At 43.6% G+C, this 18,000-nt stretch overlaps 1 protein-coding gene across 6 annotated transcripts in view; it reads left to right on the top strand.

Annotated features, from left to right (window-relative positions):
- The window catches only part of micall2a (mical-like 2a), an 89,435-nt gene that overhangs the window by 10,728 nt on the left and 60,707 nt on the right, over window positions 1–18,000 (top strand). For 5 of the 6 annotated variants that reach the window (XR_007959490.1, XR_007959488.1, XR_007959489.1 and 2 more), the window contains one exon: window positions 10,996–11,148. The gene's annotated coding sequence lies outside the window, so the exon portion shown is untranslated. Of the gene's footprint in view, window positions 1–10,995; window positions 11,149–18,000 lie in introns of those variants that run through there. The other variant, XR_007959495.1, reaches the window with a different exon arrangement.

Raw genomic sequence — 18,000 nt, forward strand, 5'->3', positions numbered from 1 at the left:
TTTAGCTGTTGATAATTGGTTTTTAAAATTAAGTATGTAAAATATTTACATGCACGTTTGAATGACTTGGCCCATCTTTTCGTTTCAAAAAAATAAAACTTAAAAAAAAACCCTCTGCTCAACCGTGCCATAGATTTTACTGTACCAAATGTCACCCAGGGCGCACACAAGCCAAGTTGCATCATCTTTAGCTCCGCCCCCCCGGCGAATGGCTGCCACTGGGCTGTAATTACAATCCTCCAGGTAATTTGGTCAGGCTCATTAGCTCTGATGAGTGAACGAGAAGGGTGCCCCTAATTTATCGGCGTGGTCCCCGCCGCATACGAGGCTTCTCATCAGTGCTGTCATAATATTTGAAGAGCGAGCTCAGAGCCGACAGATCTTCCGCTTGTCACTTTGATCTTTACATTTTTTTCCACTCTGCTTTATGCTTTAAAGGCTTGTTTGTTTCCATTTTCTCATTTGAAATGAGATTCTCACACCTGCTGCAACCCCCCCCAAAAAATGCATTGTTTTGTTACCTATTGACTGGCAAAGATCCATTTTCTGTGCCACGCTACACTCGTGGTGAAAGCGAGGCGCGTTAAAATTTGGATTGAGGGGAAATTATGCATGGCGGGCGAGTGGGAAATGAAATACCTAAAAGTGCATGACTGGTAGACTTGACAAGTGCAGCTTTCATCCATCTCAAATGAATAATTTTCACTTGCCTTAAACATCCCTAATCCAAGCATGTTATCAGCAGGCGCGCAGGATTCTGACACTTTTTTTTTTCTTTTACCCGGCGGAACGGCGCCGCAACTTTCAACTCGACGCCGCAGATTCGGGCGAGCCTCACTCGTGGTCTGAGCCACTCACTTTTTATCCTCTCCTGCTGCGTGCCGGGATCATTGAAATTCCCCGGCAACACAATATGCGCGTGTGAAGCCCGGGCGCCAATAGATAGCCGAGCCTCAATGGTCGCTTTCTAAACCGTGATTCACACTGTCAGCCAGTTCACGGGGATGTTGTATGAAGACCTCTTTTTCGACCCCGTGGCTCTTTGTCCTCTATTTCGTAGCCCGTCTATGCTAATGTGCTACGCTAATGCGCTCACTGGGCCGCGACGTTAAGCAGTGGGCCTAGTGTGGCTAGGCTAGGATCTATTCTGCTAGTCCGACTTCAAGCCTTTTTTTTAAACACTTTAGGGCCACTGTACAGCTTATGTTAACAAATTCACTGACACCTCAAGCGGACTTCTTCCATACTGCTCGCCTTTTCGAGAGCATTTTGAGCCTTATGTGGAGACCCACAAAATATTCTGTTCCATGACAATATAAGCTCTGAGCCTATGAAAAGAAGTTAAGTCATCACCAGGTTCATGGTTGCACAATTTCACTATTTTTTTCTATTAATTTTTTTTGGACCATGGGTGGGGGTGGTGGGGGGGTTGTCACTCCATTTTTTTTTTTCGACCTCAGTTTGGTTGTCAGTCCACCAGATGGTCGCAGGCTATTTTGTTTGATACTTTCAATGTGAAATAGTTATAACAGGAAGTATTTCAAACTCAGTTTGCTCAAGATTATTGAATTTCAAATTCCTCTTTAATCCTGTTTTTATGCCTACAGACAGCCAGCTGTCTGTTTCTTTTTATAATGTACATCTTTGAGCGTGATTGTTGATGTAATCAGTTTTCCCTCACTTTTCGTGGGTGATACTACCCCCCTCGCCCCCGCCCACGGCACTTTAGTGAATTTCTATAAAGTAAAAGTTGACTTTTATTATTTTCGCGAAAGAGGGAAGAGTATTTGTGCCTCTTAAGCCACAATGTCAAACCCGAATGTTTTTAGGCTCTACCAAAAAAAAATAAGGGCGTAAAAATTTGGGAGTGGTGGGTTTCCTGTGGCATTTTTTTTTTCCATTTTCATTTTTTTTTCACCATTGTCACAACCTTATCCCACTCATTCAGATGCAGGCGCCATATCCCGTTAACCAAATACTTCCGACAATAAACAATTAAATGTGTAATTTGTATTTACGAGGCTAATCCGCGTGATAGCTGCTAATGCGCGGCGTTACCTGGCTATTTTTCAATATCCACTTTCACACAAGCCCGGCGATAAGAATATTAACCTCCTCGGTTTCAGGTAACTTTCAACGCTTGAACATCTTGTCTTAAAGACCCGAGCGTACGAGCGGGAGTCTCAGCCTTGGCATTTAGTGACATTTTAAGCCTTTTAACAGAATCCAGACGGGGGGATTTGCCGTTTCCACCAAAGGAAAATAATTTATATCCTCCGTTTCGCAGAAACTGTGGGTAGAGGGATTAAATGCAGCCCAGAGATTTGTATGTGTTGCAAGTAAAACAATGTTGTGACTCAGTTAATACATTTGCTCTCGTTCACTTTCATGTTTTTTTTTTTTGTAAATGGGAGTCATTACTCATCGGGCTGAGGCTGGCTTTAGAGCCTGTGAGTCTGAAGTGTGCGGGTCACACTCGTGACAGCACCAATCACTTGCATCACCTCCCAATCAATCTTCCTTAAAGCGACAATATGTGGTAATTTTAGCTCCAAATAACAGCGTCGGAATCACTTGGAGGATACGCTGGATTCTAATAAGTATAGCTCTTCTGTTGTCTACAGTATCTACGCTAGCGATTTATTGTTGTATTAGCGGACCAGCCGTGTCGCTAGCAGTAGGATAAATTCTATATTCTGTTGTTGTCTGAGTTGAGTTAGCCAATTCTTTTTTTTTTTTACCTACCAGTCGTAATAACATGATAATAGCACATGTGATTTGAGCAAAAGTGTTATTTCCGAAGTGCGTATCAAACCGTCAGCTTTTCCCACGAATCAGTGTAGCCAAGTAACAGCCCTCCACTTGAAAATCTTTTCCTGTTGGGAAACTGCAGCGCAAATAGTGTTTATATTCAATTGTGTTTTGAATAGGGCGTGACGGTATGTCAAAAAAAGTACTTGGCTTTTAAATTCACATTTTGGTTTACATTTGGGAAAGCAATGCATAGGATGACGAACATTCGATCAGTAAATGATCCAATTTTAAAAACATGATTAAAATAAAATACTCATTACAGAACGACTGATATTAGCGCTTTCAAGAACTGCATTTTATTTATTTTTTACTTTAGCGATTAGAGTTAAGCACCCAAAAAAAGAAGTCATTTTATTCATTGTATACATTTTTTAGATTAATCGGCTTTCTGAATTTTATTCGGCCAAATTTCGGTATCAGAATCAGCTTCCCGGAAAAAAAAAATCCACGAGTGGCGAACTATTGCGTATTCCCGTCAGTTTTCGTTGAAGGTCACAAATGTTTGCCAAACTTTCGCCGGGCGTTCGCCTGTATTTTTCTCGGGCATGTTCAAAATACACCTGCGACAAGAAAACCGACTTCAATTGTTGACGAGCATCTGGCAAATGTTTGCGACCTCGACCGTTTACCGGAGCTTTGATCGCATTAGCTCGACCTGAATGCTGCGGCGTTGCACTCCAGAGTCTCCACTTGGCTGCAGCGACATGCCCAACAGCCACATGTTGAGAAGCAAATACAGACTGTCGTTCTCCTCCTTGTTGCAAGCATTTGTTGATGCGTTGTGGTTGTCGTTGTGGTTTCGCGATACCTATAGGGGGAGCCCAAAACAATTATTCCTTTCCGCTTCTTGGAAATTCTGTTTTCCCTTCGCTGCTGTTCCCTGCATATGTGTGTGTGTATGTGTGCGTGTGTGTGTCTGTGCGCGGGCGCGCTTTGATGCGCTGCCTCTTTATCTCACGGACGGCGAGGTTAATGAAGTGGTGGCACTTTTGGAGGAAGTAGAAATGGGATGAGTAGCGAAAAGACCAGAGGAAGCTTGGAGATGAAACGTCCGGCTCTTAGCAGCTGTAAGTGGCAATTGGGCTGTGTTCGCCACAGACAATAAGAAAGGCAAAAGGGGGTCTTGGCTGGGAAGGGTGGGGGGCAGTTGTGGGGGGGTCTTCATCCTCTTAAACACAACAGACGTCTCAACACAGACGGCTTGATTGCATCTCTTTCAGCGTGGCTCATGGGGAATGACATTAGCATTGTAAGTTGAGCTGTCAAGCGAGTCCTCATAAGGCTGTTTGAGTGTCTCCGTGACGCATTTAATCCCGTTTTTGTGGTCTGACATGTTCCCAATTGTGTTCACGCTGAGGCTAATAAGCACAAAAAACAACCCAAACCAAAAAAAAAAACAAAGAACATTATGATGCCAGGACCTAAAAAGGTTGTCTGATGTAAAGCAGCTCACAGTGGAAGTCCTTGTAAAGATTTGTGGAAAGCTGCATGAAGTTTTTTACAGTGGTGGACGGTTACGGTCAGCAAAGCCTGAACTGGTTGCCAGCTAATCGCTTGCTCACAATCACACTTAAGTTTTGAATTTAGAGTCTTCCATTAACCCGCAATGCATGTTTTTGGAACGTGGGCGGGAACTGCAGTACCCGGAGAAAACCCACACAGGTATGGGGAGAGCATCCAAACTCCAAATGGGAATGCCAGAGCCTGAATCGAACCCTGCACCTTAGAGCGGGTTTGTTATTTGATTTTTTTCAAAAATGCTGTGCTTTTGTTTTTATTAATTTTAGTATTTTACAAGATTTTTAAAAAATCATTTAAAAAATGTATCTTTAAATATTGTGTAATAAAGTAAACTACAATCATCTGTTTGGCCCAACTTCTTCCAGACAGGAAAGTTCCAAATAGTAGTTTTTTTTTAAACGGTCTTGTATTAATTTTAGCTCCCTTACAAAAGCGATATTTAAATTTCAGTGTTTATATATTTCACTCATTTTCGTTAATTATAATAACCTTGCCTCCACATTCACGAGTGAATGGAAACAAACTGGGAAGTTGCTTCCTGTTTCCACTTTAGATGAGGTGGAAAACAGGCGCAAAAGCTAACAATTCATTTTTTTCTTTTTTTGTTGCTGTTGTTTTTGTTCAAATTCCTGTTACATGCACACAAGCTAATAGGTAAACAGTCCTGTATGGACAAAATGAAACAGATGAATTAGCATATAGATGAGTTCCTCTCACACAAATAGCACTCTTTTGCTTTCCCATGTGCTCAGCCGAAATCACGCATGTAAAGTGTGTGTACTCCCCCCCCACCCCCCACCCCCCAAAAAAAGTACATTAATCAATTTCAGTCATCAAGCCTTCTAACATCTCCACTTTCCCCCTCGTTATTTCCTCATCGCTCAAAAATGATGCCTAAAATGAGGGGCGGGAAAACTCCCCAGAGCGGCGTAATTGTTTAGACAAACATTGAGGGACGGCGGCGCGGAAATAAATTAGCTTCCCTTTTCCGTATAAATTGGCATTCACGAGGATGAATACAGTCAACACATACGCACCTCATCGTCACCGCCGACTTGTTTGATCCTCATTACTGTAATTCCATAAAAACAAACAAGCCTCCGTCAAGCGGCCTAGCTGTTGTTAATATGCCCAAAGAAGCTTACGGAATTGGGTCAGCTAATTAAGCAATTAGCTTATTCCGGCTCCGTGGTCAGGGCCGTCGCTAATCTGACGCCAGTTTTCATCTGCCGCCCTGACAATACGCCGCGTCTCTTCTGAAGCCATCTTTCCCCATCCGCGCGGCTAATGCGCCCATTTGCCATGCAAATCCCCCCGCCAGTGAATAGCTTGTTTATTGTCAACTTGCTACATGGAGACATTTATGTAGCGCCGCTCAAGTGTTTTGCACTCTGAGTCGGGAGCTGTGTTAACACACATGAAATCCCAGACAGATTATGAGCGGGCGTGAAAGCCGACACACGTTAAGTGACGCCGTGTTTTCCTCGCCGTCAGCGCCGCTTCGCTAAACGCCCCCCCTGCCTTCCCGATTCCTGCCGTCGTTTCCTTTTGCTGATTGGCGACTGTTGATTCGCTCTATTGTTGACACGTGTTGTGTGTCGGATGTATGATACTCTGTCAAGTACGCTCGAATTCAACAATCAAATTCACTTTTGTCGAAGGTGGCGCTGTAGCCACGACCACTACTAAGACAATAAGAAGTATTAGCTCTTGATATCGCTTTAATAGCTTGAATAATTACCTAACCTGCAAATTGTATGCTGCCCACCCACCATCTCAAAATCATTTTTCAGATTAAAAAATTCCGAAATTTCTTTTTTTTAATTAATAAAATATCAAATACATTTATCAAATTTAATACAAACGAACTGGTTCAGATTTGCTTTTGAACCCGCCCTATGATGTATTTATTCATTCATTTATGTATGTAGCATGGTAGCTTTACTTCCGAAATTAATTGGTTCTGGAAGAAATGTCTTAATTCGAACATTTTGTAAGTAGAGACGCGTTTTCAATGTAAATGCCCTAATTCGTTCCAAGGCATACTATATTTTTACCTTTCGTATCTTGAAATTTCTTTCGTAACAAGAGACGATATTTTCCTGTTGAGACGTTACGGAACTTGAAATTTTCGTATGAAGAAACGTTCGTAAATAGCGGTTCCACTGTATTTAATTGCAACCTATTCAATCTTTTGCATTTAAAAACTCAACAAAAACCTCAAACGTGACCAAAGTCACCCTACCAGAACTTTCAAGCGGCATTCCAATTGCATACGAGGCGGGCGGAAGCCAGTCGATGCAATTAGCCGACGGATCCCATCATGTGCTTCCGTCCGATCGCCAACCGCGCCACCGAACGCTTTCCCGTGTTCAAATGTGACGGGGGTATGCTGTCATACGCTAATGGTGCTTGAACCCACGTGATTGCGAGTCAGACCAAGTGCACTTAATTGAAGGCAAAGCATTGCTAGCGGGTGACTGGGGGGGGGGGCACTTTACAGGCGCGCCGATGATATATGCAAGGTGTGGAAAGGCATTTGCAATCTCCCTCATCCCCAGCCCGTCGCTTCCCATTCAACGTGTTCATTAAGCTTACGCATATCTTCGCCCCGATATGGCGGGGATAAAAAGCATGTGAGCGACGGCCGGAATTCAAACAAGCGTTCTCATTTGCAAAGGTCATTAAAGCCTGGCATACATTAGGAAATCAGCTAATTATGAAATGGCTTAACTTCACATTCGCTGGGATTATGTCTGCTCATTTGGAATGTGTTGATCCTCTCCCCTTTTTTTTTTTTTTTTTTCCTCGCTCCTTTTGCTCGCCACCAGACACTTGACAAGCAATGTTCCCGCTCCTTGTCGGTCATCTGCGCCGACTGGGACGAAGACCGTTCACAAAGCGGGGCCCCGATGTCATATTTGCATCGACACACTTTGCGGAGCCCGATGATGATGATGATGATGATCTCCGCATTCAGATTTCATCTCGCTTTTCAAGTTGTGTCGGAAGCCTTTCCCTTGCACTTGAGGATTACTTTGCTCAGCCTTTTCCCTCCGCGTGTGACATTTATCACCATTAGAAAGTTGAGATTGAGTAATCCCCCATCTCATAACGTTCTGCTTGTCACAAGGGGGCTCGCACGTTGTATTGTTTGCGTCATCCCTCAAGTGCAATTATTTATTTTTACGGTTAAGCATCAACAGTGTTTTGGAAGTCTGCAGGAAAATATACACGACGCCACACATCAGTGTTGGTTTACGTCGCAATGTAATATTAGACAAAATATTGATGCCATGATGTCGATTTGGGAGTTTTTGCGTTCTCCCCGCGCCTGCGTGAGTTTTCTCCGGGTACTCCTGTTTCTTCCCACATTCGAAAAACATGCATGGGAGGTTATTTTGGCTGGTCACTCGTTCAGTGGGTATCCCCCCCCCCTCACCCTCAGCTGCCCAAAGAAGACTGGGATAGGCTCCAGCACCCCCCACCCCCACCCCCCTCGACCCTTGTAAAGATCAGTGGCTCAGATGATGGATGGATATATCAATTAAAGGATTTGTTGCCGTAACGTAACATCCATTTTTCAAATGCACATCAGTTCTCTGTTCACAGATGCAAAAATTGAGCATGCCACAAGGCTCTGCCATGTTCTGGGGCTGCTTTGCTCCATCTAGCACAAGGTGACAGTTTGTTCATGAGGAGTGGGCCAAAACACTTGCTGAGAGGTGCACAGGTTTCACCAAAATTTACAAAAAGTTGTTTGATTGAAGTAATTAGGGAAACCATCATTTTTGTAAATGCCTGTTTCATGACGTTTTTATGTCTTTATTTTTTGTTGTTATAATTCTTTTGAACCACAATTCAAAAGCATGGTCCCCTCGATGCCGGTCAAAAGTCCTTCCAAAACGATTTCATTTTAATCTTGGTACGTTGTCGCAGACCGGACTTCTCCTCCACCTTGTTGGATGAAATCGCAGTGATTTTGGTCTATTGAATAATCCGGCGGCCAATTAAGTGGAGCGGCAGTGCTGGGATCTATAAAAGGTTAATAAGCCTCAGCTGCAGTGTGTTTCTCTTGAGCAAATGTCACTTAGATGCGGGTCAGCGAGGATCAAGATCTCCCTCCAGATCTAAATTTAATCACGCCGTATCGCCTTGCCCCGTCCTCGCCCTCATTAGTCTTCCCTGGCTTGAGCGGGAGTCTGACCTGTCCCGCTCGAGCCACTTTTACCTCCTAACCGCACAACTCTAGAGTACGACAAGCCACATCTCTGCATCATGTCCTCCGTTGACCCCTGTAGTCCCTGACCTTATAAAACAGGGATGGGCCACTGGCAGCAAACTCTGACCCCCCCCCCCACCCCCTCCGGAAAAATAAATGAATAAATAAATAATGGGTGGGGAGCAAATTTTAAACATAATTCCTCTACTCCAGTATACCCCCCCCTCGCATACCACATACGCATAGTTTGTCGACTGTGAATATGTCAGCAAATCCAAAAACGAAAATCTCATGACATCAGCAAATTAAAAAATGCAAAACCAAAGGAAAAAAAATTACAACAGCAAATTGGAAAAGACCAAAAAAAATTTAACAGCAAATTAAAAGCACAAAAATAAAATGTGAACACAACAGCAAATCAATAAATACAAAAACAATTATGATTAGTTATATAATGTTGTCTTTTTTGATTTGCTGTTGTGATCATTTGTTTTTCTTTTTTAATGTACTGCCATTTTTTTAATGTTTTTGATTTGGTGTTCTGTTTGGTGAATTGATGTTGTGTTTTGCACTTCAAGGCCACTGTCGTTTTTCATAGAAAATGCACGTTGGAGGTTTCTCAGCATTTTTCAAAGAATTTTCAGGGCTTGCAAAATATATCCCTAAACACCGACATTTTTCCCAATGCATTTTCAAACGCCATCAATTCTACGCGTATTTTTGCTTGTTGCGTCCCAGCACATATTTTATCCTGATTTTAAAATGGCGTCTTTGATCATACATTTGTTGAGGAAGTGCATGGTCCTGCATGATCACGCCCAGTAGCACTGGTGAAAAATGGTGGCCCCTTTTCATCATTTCAATTGCCATTCCCCCGTTGTCGAACATAAATTGGCGTAAACCGTATAGTCCGATGCCCATAACACAAACCCCGTACCAATTATTAGAACAGTTCAGAATCAAGGCCCTATTGTTTGTGGGAGGACCAGGAAGGCTGGGTGGTTGGGGATGTGGGTCACATGGTCCGTATACGCCTACATTTCGCTTGCCGAGAAGATGTCACGGCATCCGTATGCAAAGCAAGACGGCGCACCGACGTTAAAAGGAATTAGGCACTCAAAATGGGCAATAATTCTCGGGGCCCCTACAGAAACGATTAACATAATTCTGATAAATAAGCAGATGGTAGAATGTGAGAATTGAGGTAGATTTATCTTAATTAATATCTTGAACCTACTCAGAGAAAGGTAAATGGCTCCAGCGGGGCCAGAGATATTTCCTGTTTTCCGTGCGGGCGCGCACGCGCGTGTGTGTGCGTGTGTCATTCTCATGGTCCTGACACGCAGTAGTGGCCTGAGGATATGAAGTTGCTCTCCAGGTAGACATCAAACCCAGGCAGGCTGCTGATAACACCCAAATGCATGCACGCGCATGGTGTTTGTTTCACATCAGGCGGCGACATTGTGTTATTTTGCATCCCAGAGATTAGCCTGAGCCCAACCTGTTCTGTTTTAAACGGCTAGAAAAAAAAATGTAAATCTCAATTATGTTTCCATGGCGATATGACTCGCCCCAGTGTAAATGTGCAAAACAAAACACACAAACGGAAAATGGAGACACACACCGAGTGGCTGTTGTGTGTCCCAGCCTGCAACACATCCGAATGAGTGTGGATTTCTTGCTTTGCTGTCAAATGAAATGTGACTTTGTTTCGCACAGATTAAGGCAATTAAAATGTTAATTATTACAAGTGGAAAAGGGGACAAATGAATTAAAATAAATTGATGATTTTTTTTTTTACCCTTAATTAATTCACTGGGTTCCTACTGCGCTGGGTAATTACGCTTAAGTGTTTAATTACATATTTTGCTGGGATTCTCAATTAGTGGGGCTTAAGAAATTATCACATGACTGTCTCTCAGGTGCTTTGAAATGAAATATTATATTACAGCCCAGGCGGGAGGTGCGCGTCAGCCCAAGCGTCAGTTGGCACGAAAATCTCCTCACGGGGCCAAAAACAAACCGTGCGCCCGTTTATGTTTCAAATGCTGGTCAATATGAATATGATGCCTGTGCGATGCCTTCGCATGCGGGTCAGGAGAGTCACAGTACCTGATTCACTTTCAGCCATTTATTGAACAAGACAATCAGGCAAACGCCCAAACATAAATTGACAACACTTGCAAAGCTACAACTCGAGCCGATGACATCTTTCCTTAGGCCACACCCCTTTAAAAAGCACACATCCAAGACACGGATACTACAGCACTTACCGTAATTATTCCATATTATGTGTGGTGCATCTGCATTTGTGAGACATAAAAATGTTTGTTACAACAACACCTCAGTTTTCAAATTTAGAATTACATTTGAAAATGAAACAGGAGATTTCAATTTCAATGCTCATTCCCCCCCCCCCCCCCTTCCCAATGTCACAGAGAGCCACAGCAGATGGATGAAAGAGGCACATGCAACTCGAGAGCCGAAGCTTGCCGACCCCTGCAGTACGGCGAGCTGTGATTGACAAGCTCCCTCGGAGGCGGAGTCGAGGGGCCTATATCTCCCCCGCCCCCATCAGATTCTTTCGTCAGGTAAGTGAGCCCTCTTGTTCCGCCGAGACCGCCTCGCGATGCCGTCTGCCTTCACTCACAAACCACCATCTGGCAACAGATTGGCTCCGTTCATTTAAAAAGAAAAAGAAAAAAAGAGGGGGGCAGTATATCAAAGCGTCGCCACAGGGGGGCGCTAATCTGTTTTAGGCTATATGCCTGTTGTTGTTAAACCACAGTGTAGAACATATTTTAGCACCATGAAAGCAAAACTAAAACTGGGAAATGAAATTTCTGAAGCAATAGTTTATGAATGCAGAATGAAACATACATGGAATCATTTGAAATGATGTGGAATGATTTGGATGACAAATTTGCCACATGTTGGTGAAAATGCGGAATTTTTTTGTGTGTGGTTCCCAAAGTGAATTGAATGGGATTTGCGTGCATCTGTGTTTGGCTGTTTTCTTTGGGAATGAATGGGACATTTGTGGATACAAAAAAAAGTGAAATTGTTGGAAAACGGAATTGTCGGAATGAGCGGGGGGTGAATTTTTGGGAATATGTTGACTTTGGAATGGCGGAAGGAGAAGCACGTGATAAACAGTGAGGACAATTTATTTCATCGTATTTGTTTGAACGTGTCATACCGTCCACGCGGCGCATGTTGTGAAGGCCAACGTGACACGGATGGGGAATCCGCAGAGCTCCAGGACACCGTTACCTTTGCCGCCGCCGACAACGAGGCGAGAGAGGAGACAAAACACCTGAAGTGTTTGAAGCTAAATGAGCTTTTCAAAAGCAATAATTAGACTTGTGCCGCCCGCGGATAAATTACCTGCTAACCAACTCAACTGCCTTCTAATTATAGAATCGTGCCCGGCGGCCACTGCAAATCCGAAAGGGCGTCAAACACAAAACAAGAAGGAAAGAATTGTTCAGTTGCGCGCTAAGTGACAGATAACTGCGCTAACCTTTGAGAGTGTTTCAACGCGAGAGTTTCACGCGGCAGCCAGGTGGCGGTTTTATTTTTTTTTGGAGAGAGGAGCAACGCTGGCTGGGGTGACAAGCTGCTACTTATCTGCGCTTTGCATATCCCACAGTGGATGTCGTGACATTGCAAATTGATTTGTAAGACTCCCAACCCGTCAAAGCATATTGAATATTCACCTTCGCCGTGTCATAAAAAGCTGCCACAGAGAAGAAGGACTTAGTCGGGCCTTTAAAGGGGACATCTTGTGGAAAATAGACTTTTCATATGTTGTACACAAATAGTTGGGTCTCCAGAGAACCAGATCACACACGCGGCGTAAAATTATCCAAGCAAGTAAATCTTTTTGTTTGCCGTGCAGCGGGTGGCATGAAATTTACTTGCTTGCAAGTCCTATTTCCATTACCGTGACAACTGGGTTGGAACCTCAAGTGCCCCAGTGGCAGCTTGCCCATATTTGCAAGTGCTTGCAGCCGAGCAGGAAGTCACATCGAGGCTCTTCCCACTTTTGCCGTTTACACTTTGCAACCACTCCGCCAGCCTCTCTCCTACTGGTGACAAGCATGCGTGTTTGGTTGTCTCGGCCTGAGGGTCGCTTCACGGACCAGCTCTCCTCACCTCGCCGGCAAGTGTATACATAGCAACCATATGTAGAGTATCTCGCCAGTGAGTGTGTATATAATGTGCCCCGCACGCCTCTCTTGGCAGCTTCGGTTAATTGATGACTCTTCATCATAATGTCTTTTTTTTTTTAAGGTTTACTGAAGCTAGATAACACTCTGTCGACAGCACAAGTGTGAATAGTGGATTTGCCTGTTGTGTACCTTTTCCAAAACACCTGATTCAAATGATCAGCCTGATATAAATCAGCATTGTATTGTATAATGATCCTGATCATTTGAATCAGGTATGTTGCATGAAGTCAACACATCTCGACGTCCGAACTGGGCACCCCAGTGGTACGGTATTGACGTGTAATTCAGCAAAGCGCCTGAAATGATAATACGTCTTTCCCTCAGACGGGAATGCGAGACTCCAACAATGCCTCGCGATGTTGATTGCAGAGTTTCGCTTTCTTACGTAATGTGCAATAATTTGGCGGGCACCTTTAATGAGTACTAGGCGTTTAGGAATCAGGCGTCCTCCTGTCTTTTAAAAGTCTTGCACGATATGTGCGTGAGAGCTCACCGTGTGTGAGAAGTATGTGCCGTTGATTTCAGTCTTGTCAATTGTTTCTCTCTGCCGCAGCCTGGAGGCAGTGTAATAGAACTGCAACCTGTCCGGGATCCTAATCCAGTTGACCTGTGACCCCAAAACGGACGGATGTTTTGAGTCGGCTTGACCTTTGCTCTGACTCTGTCACTGTTAACACACCAGCTGGCATTGCGGGACAACAGAGTCCACATTCGGGGCGCTTCCAACTGGAAACGTTTGAGCCACAGCGACAAAACCAGTGATGGGGCCTTTGCCGCCGCCAACGGTTGGTGCCAATTGCCACGTCTCGGCCTCTCCAGTCGCTGTCGTGCGAGGCTTCCAGCTGGAGCAAAAGATCCGCACCGAAGCATGAGATAGGAGGCTCTCCATCTTGGCATCATCTCGGGGCCACCCCGCAAATCCCCGCAGGCCATTAAAACGCTCGAATATGTTGCTCTCCTCGAGAGGGGGGGGGGGGGGGGGAAATACAGGCCCGCCTTCATGCTGTAACAGCCGTTACTTAATTGTGGCTGATTGCGCGAGGCCCGAGTGTTGCCTTAATTAAGCAGCTAATTGCAATGTAGCTCTTGATTAGCTAGGGGGGGTGGCGCGCGCTGCCGCCTGATATATTGCGCACACTTCAAAGTCATTTACAGAAATTGGAGCTAATTTCGCTCTCACAGTCTCTCTCTCTCTCACACGCGCTCGTCTGCATTAATTTAATTTGGGTTGCTTTTTTAGCTCATTAACACTTCTAATTAATACTCTGACACCGCCATTAAGACGTCGCTTTGAAATTGGCGTCTCGTGATGGATCAGGACGGGAGGAGGAGCAGGAAGAAGACACTCCCGCGCTTTGCATTATATATTGATATCCATCGATACACGTATATCAGGCTTTAATAGTACATCATGGCCGACGCTAATGGGCTGCTGTGGCAGGTGGCTAAATTGGATATGAAAGGGATGTTGATTGTTTTCAAATGTGATAAGGCGCAGTCGCATTGGTGCGTTCGCGTGGCAGCCTCGGGGGAGCTGGATGATGAGGGCGGTTTGGTGGAGTGTCAGGGCCAGATGCCATATGCAGCTGAAGACCATGCCTCACTGACTCTGTGTGTGTGTGTGTGTGTGTGTGTGTGTGTGTGTGTGTGTGTGTGTGTGTGTGTGTGTGTGTGTGTGTGTGTGTGTGTGTGTGTGTGTGTGTGTGTGTGTGTGTGTGTGTGTGTGTGTGTGTGTGTGTGTGTGTGTGTGTGCGCGTGTGTGTGTTTGGGTTTGTCATTTTAATGAGCACAATTTAGTGAGAGCGGGCTGCTAACGCTGCGTGAGAAGCGCCATTAGCATTAGCATCACTGGGACCCAACACCGATGACTACTTTTAGCCGCTCGCTATTTTATTTGTTTTGGGGATTTTTTTTTATCCCACTGTGTAAAATTTGTGTGTACATTTGTGTGTGTGTGTGTGGGGGGGGGGGGTTGAGTCTCAACGTATTCTTCCCCAATTTTGTCTATATTTGCACAGTTTGTAGCACAATTACTGTCTTACCAAAATGGCAGACTCTCTCAACTGGTCCATTATATCGAATTGGGGAATTTAAGAGTGTAAACAAATGGTTTATTTGCACTTTTTTTTATTGAATAACTTCATTGTTGTAATAGGGATGAGCAAATTGAACCGCCTCATTGCTATTGCTATAATTTCAAGTGATGCAATCAATGTGAATTCATCTATCTAGCCTAGCTAGCTATAGCCAGCTAGATGGCTAGCTAGCCATCTAGCCATCTGTCTAGCAATCTAGCTCAATCAATGCTTCATCTCTTTGTTTTCCCTGCACTATGGCAACGCTATTTATGGACTATGGCAACATTCACACCTCTTTGATTGACTTCCTCTCACGCTGTCTCTCCATGAGATGAGAAAGGCGCATTGATTGGAGGGTGGGTGCGCGCCGAAAGCGGGGGGCTCCCTGTATCCGTGTGTGCGTGTGGCTGTTTTTTTTTTTTTCTGCGCCTTGAGTTTTCCTGAGGACGGCACACGGTGCATGCAAAGCCTCGTGTTTAGCACTTCATTAAAAGTGCCTCTAATAGGAGCCACTGGGGAGATGCTCCCTGCGTCATGTGTAAAAGCCATCAACATCTGCATCAATTAACCCTTTCGTCCCCGCGGGGCCCATTAGGAAAGGAGGAAGACCAAGGAAACGCCTTCTCCAAAAGCCGCGTACGGCGGCGTCACAGTCGAAGCCATCTAATTGCCTGCTTGTTGTTCCGCTTTTGTTCGTCAAACGCCAAATTGGACGTAAAAGCCTCCGAGCAGCGCTTGCAAAGGAAAATAAGGAGAAATGAGGGATTTAACGCCAGATCAAACTTTAATCACAACTCCTGAGTTGCGCTCTCGCCCGCCCGCGATATTTAATTCCCTTTCGAGTCCTTGCCGATAAGCAAACGAGTCCGACGAGATCATCCGGCGACGTCTAAATCGGCAATATGTGTTTAAAAGTCTGTTTGAGCCAATAAACGCATACAAGTAGGACGTAATTGTTGTGCCACCGAATGACTTTGGTGGCTGCTAACAATTCCATCGTCGACTGTAAGATTGTCTGCTATTGATTCAGCGGCGTTTCATTAAAGCGCTTTGCACCTTTAAAGCAACACCGCGCAATTAGAGCACATGTGCTCCGTGGCGGTTCTGTTGCATATTGGCTTTAAATTGTGCCTGATTGTGAAGAGAAAATGCAGCCATTCAAACTGACACTTAATTGAGATCTTGATTGTGATTTACTCACATGTACTTGTGCTAGTTTAGGTGCAAGAGTGTTTTTTTTTTTTTCTGAATGTAGATGAGCAGGATATCATCTTTTTTTTTCAATTGGATGTCAGCCTCGGAACAGCTTTTATAAATATATAAAATAAAAAACAAACTTGCATTTGTTTTATTTTCAAGGCTAAGTAAATGAAGATAATAAAAAAATGTTGCGGCTGTAATTTATTTTGACAAAAATTGTACCGGTACTCATACCAGAAAATGTAAAATTGTTGCTATTTTTTGAATGCGTGACATATTTTGATGAGATAAGTATTGAAGAAATCAGAAATTTAAAAAGTGACGATTGTTTACAAATATGATTTCTTTCATTGGACTAAAGTTGGATCTTTTTCAATGTATAATTCTAAAACAAACAGTTCTTTTTTGACCATTTTTTATTTATTTCATGAAAATTAAGTTTTTTTTTCCCAGCAAAAAAAGGTTTAATCCCCACTTGACATCAGTCGTACTTTGATAGTTAACAAAAAAAACCCAGGTGATTTTCGTTGAAAAAAATCATACACATTTTTTTAAAGTACAAATATTCTTTCCAGAAACGAATTTTACTGATTTTAGACGGTTGACTTCATGTTTCTGTCACTTGAACTTCACTCATCACAATCACAACTTAACATATTCTAAAATTTAGTTTTGGATGACAGATTTTCAACAAAACAAAAAAATCTCCATAAGATGTGCGACTTTTAAATATCATTAAATGATGACTCTTTGAATATTCATCTTGTAACACCTCGATTCTTTTTTTCTTCTTTACCCCCCTGTCACCCAATTCCTCCTTCATATCTCAGCATTTCCTACCAAAACATTTACGCCATATTCTCAGATTTTTTTTCCGACTCATCAAAGTAGTCGACTTCTCAGGATGTGAACACGGTTGTTCTCCCTCACCGAGTGACGACAGCTGAGCCCTGATATGTTCGACAAACCCCCAAACCAAATCAAGAGTAATAAAATCACTCATTTTGCCTAATGAGCATATTAACGGCGGCGCTGGCGTTTAAGCACAAACAAGAACAGCAACGTTAATAATTGCAACTCTCTGGTGTGAGCCCGATGCAAGGCTTTAATAATTAACAAGTCTTTGTCTTATCCCCCGGAGGCGCTCTTGCTATTATCCCGCGAAGTTACAAGCGAGTAATTACACTGTCACCTGGCAGGTCACAACATTGCCCGACATCGACGCCGTCCTAATGCGGCTTTTCGGGTGCGTAGCGATCACCTGGCAGACACCTGCTGACATTTAGGCTATTTCAACTTATTTAGTTGCTCTCATTAGAGGATTACCTCCTGTGTTTACATATTAGCGCTAATCCAATTGAGTCAACAAGGGCACACTCGGTACGGGCGATGAACTACCGAGTGTGACGGACGGCGAATGGGACGGCAGTGCATATTATTTAGTTCTTTGCTTTTGTTTTTTTTTTCCTTTTATAGCCTTCCAGGGGTGAAAAAAGTTGCATGAGGAATGAGACTTGTCACTGTCGGGCCTGTAGAGGGCGCTCCGTAGATCTCAGCGACGCCATTTATGAATGTCTCTTCATACGAAATTTTCAACTTACGAAACGCCTCAAAGGGAAAATATTGCCTCTTGTTATGAAAGAAATTTCAAGATAGGTAAAAATACAACATAGGCTGCTATTTGCTCTCCGAGTTTCCTGAACGCACCATTTTTATTGACTGAACATGGCCACCACTTGGGCCCGATGCAAGCGGACCACATGCATTTATTTTATTTTAATTTTTGCCTCACACAGAAGAAAAATGACTTGACAGATGAGGCCCGTCACTGTCGGACCTCTAGAGGTCAACTAAAAGCTCCTTAATCAGATTTTACATTAAAAAAAATAATAAATAAGCAAAATGATTAAAGAAAATGTGCCCCATTCAG

The sequence above is a fragment of the Hippocampus zosterae genome, chromosome 17, assembly GCF_025434085.1.
Source record: "Hippocampus zosterae strain Florida chromosome 17, ASM2543408v3, whole genome shotgun sequence".
Taxonomy (NCBI): domain Eukaryota; kingdom Metazoa; phylum Chordata; class Actinopteri; order Syngnathiformes; family Syngnathidae; genus Hippocampus; species Hippocampus zosterae.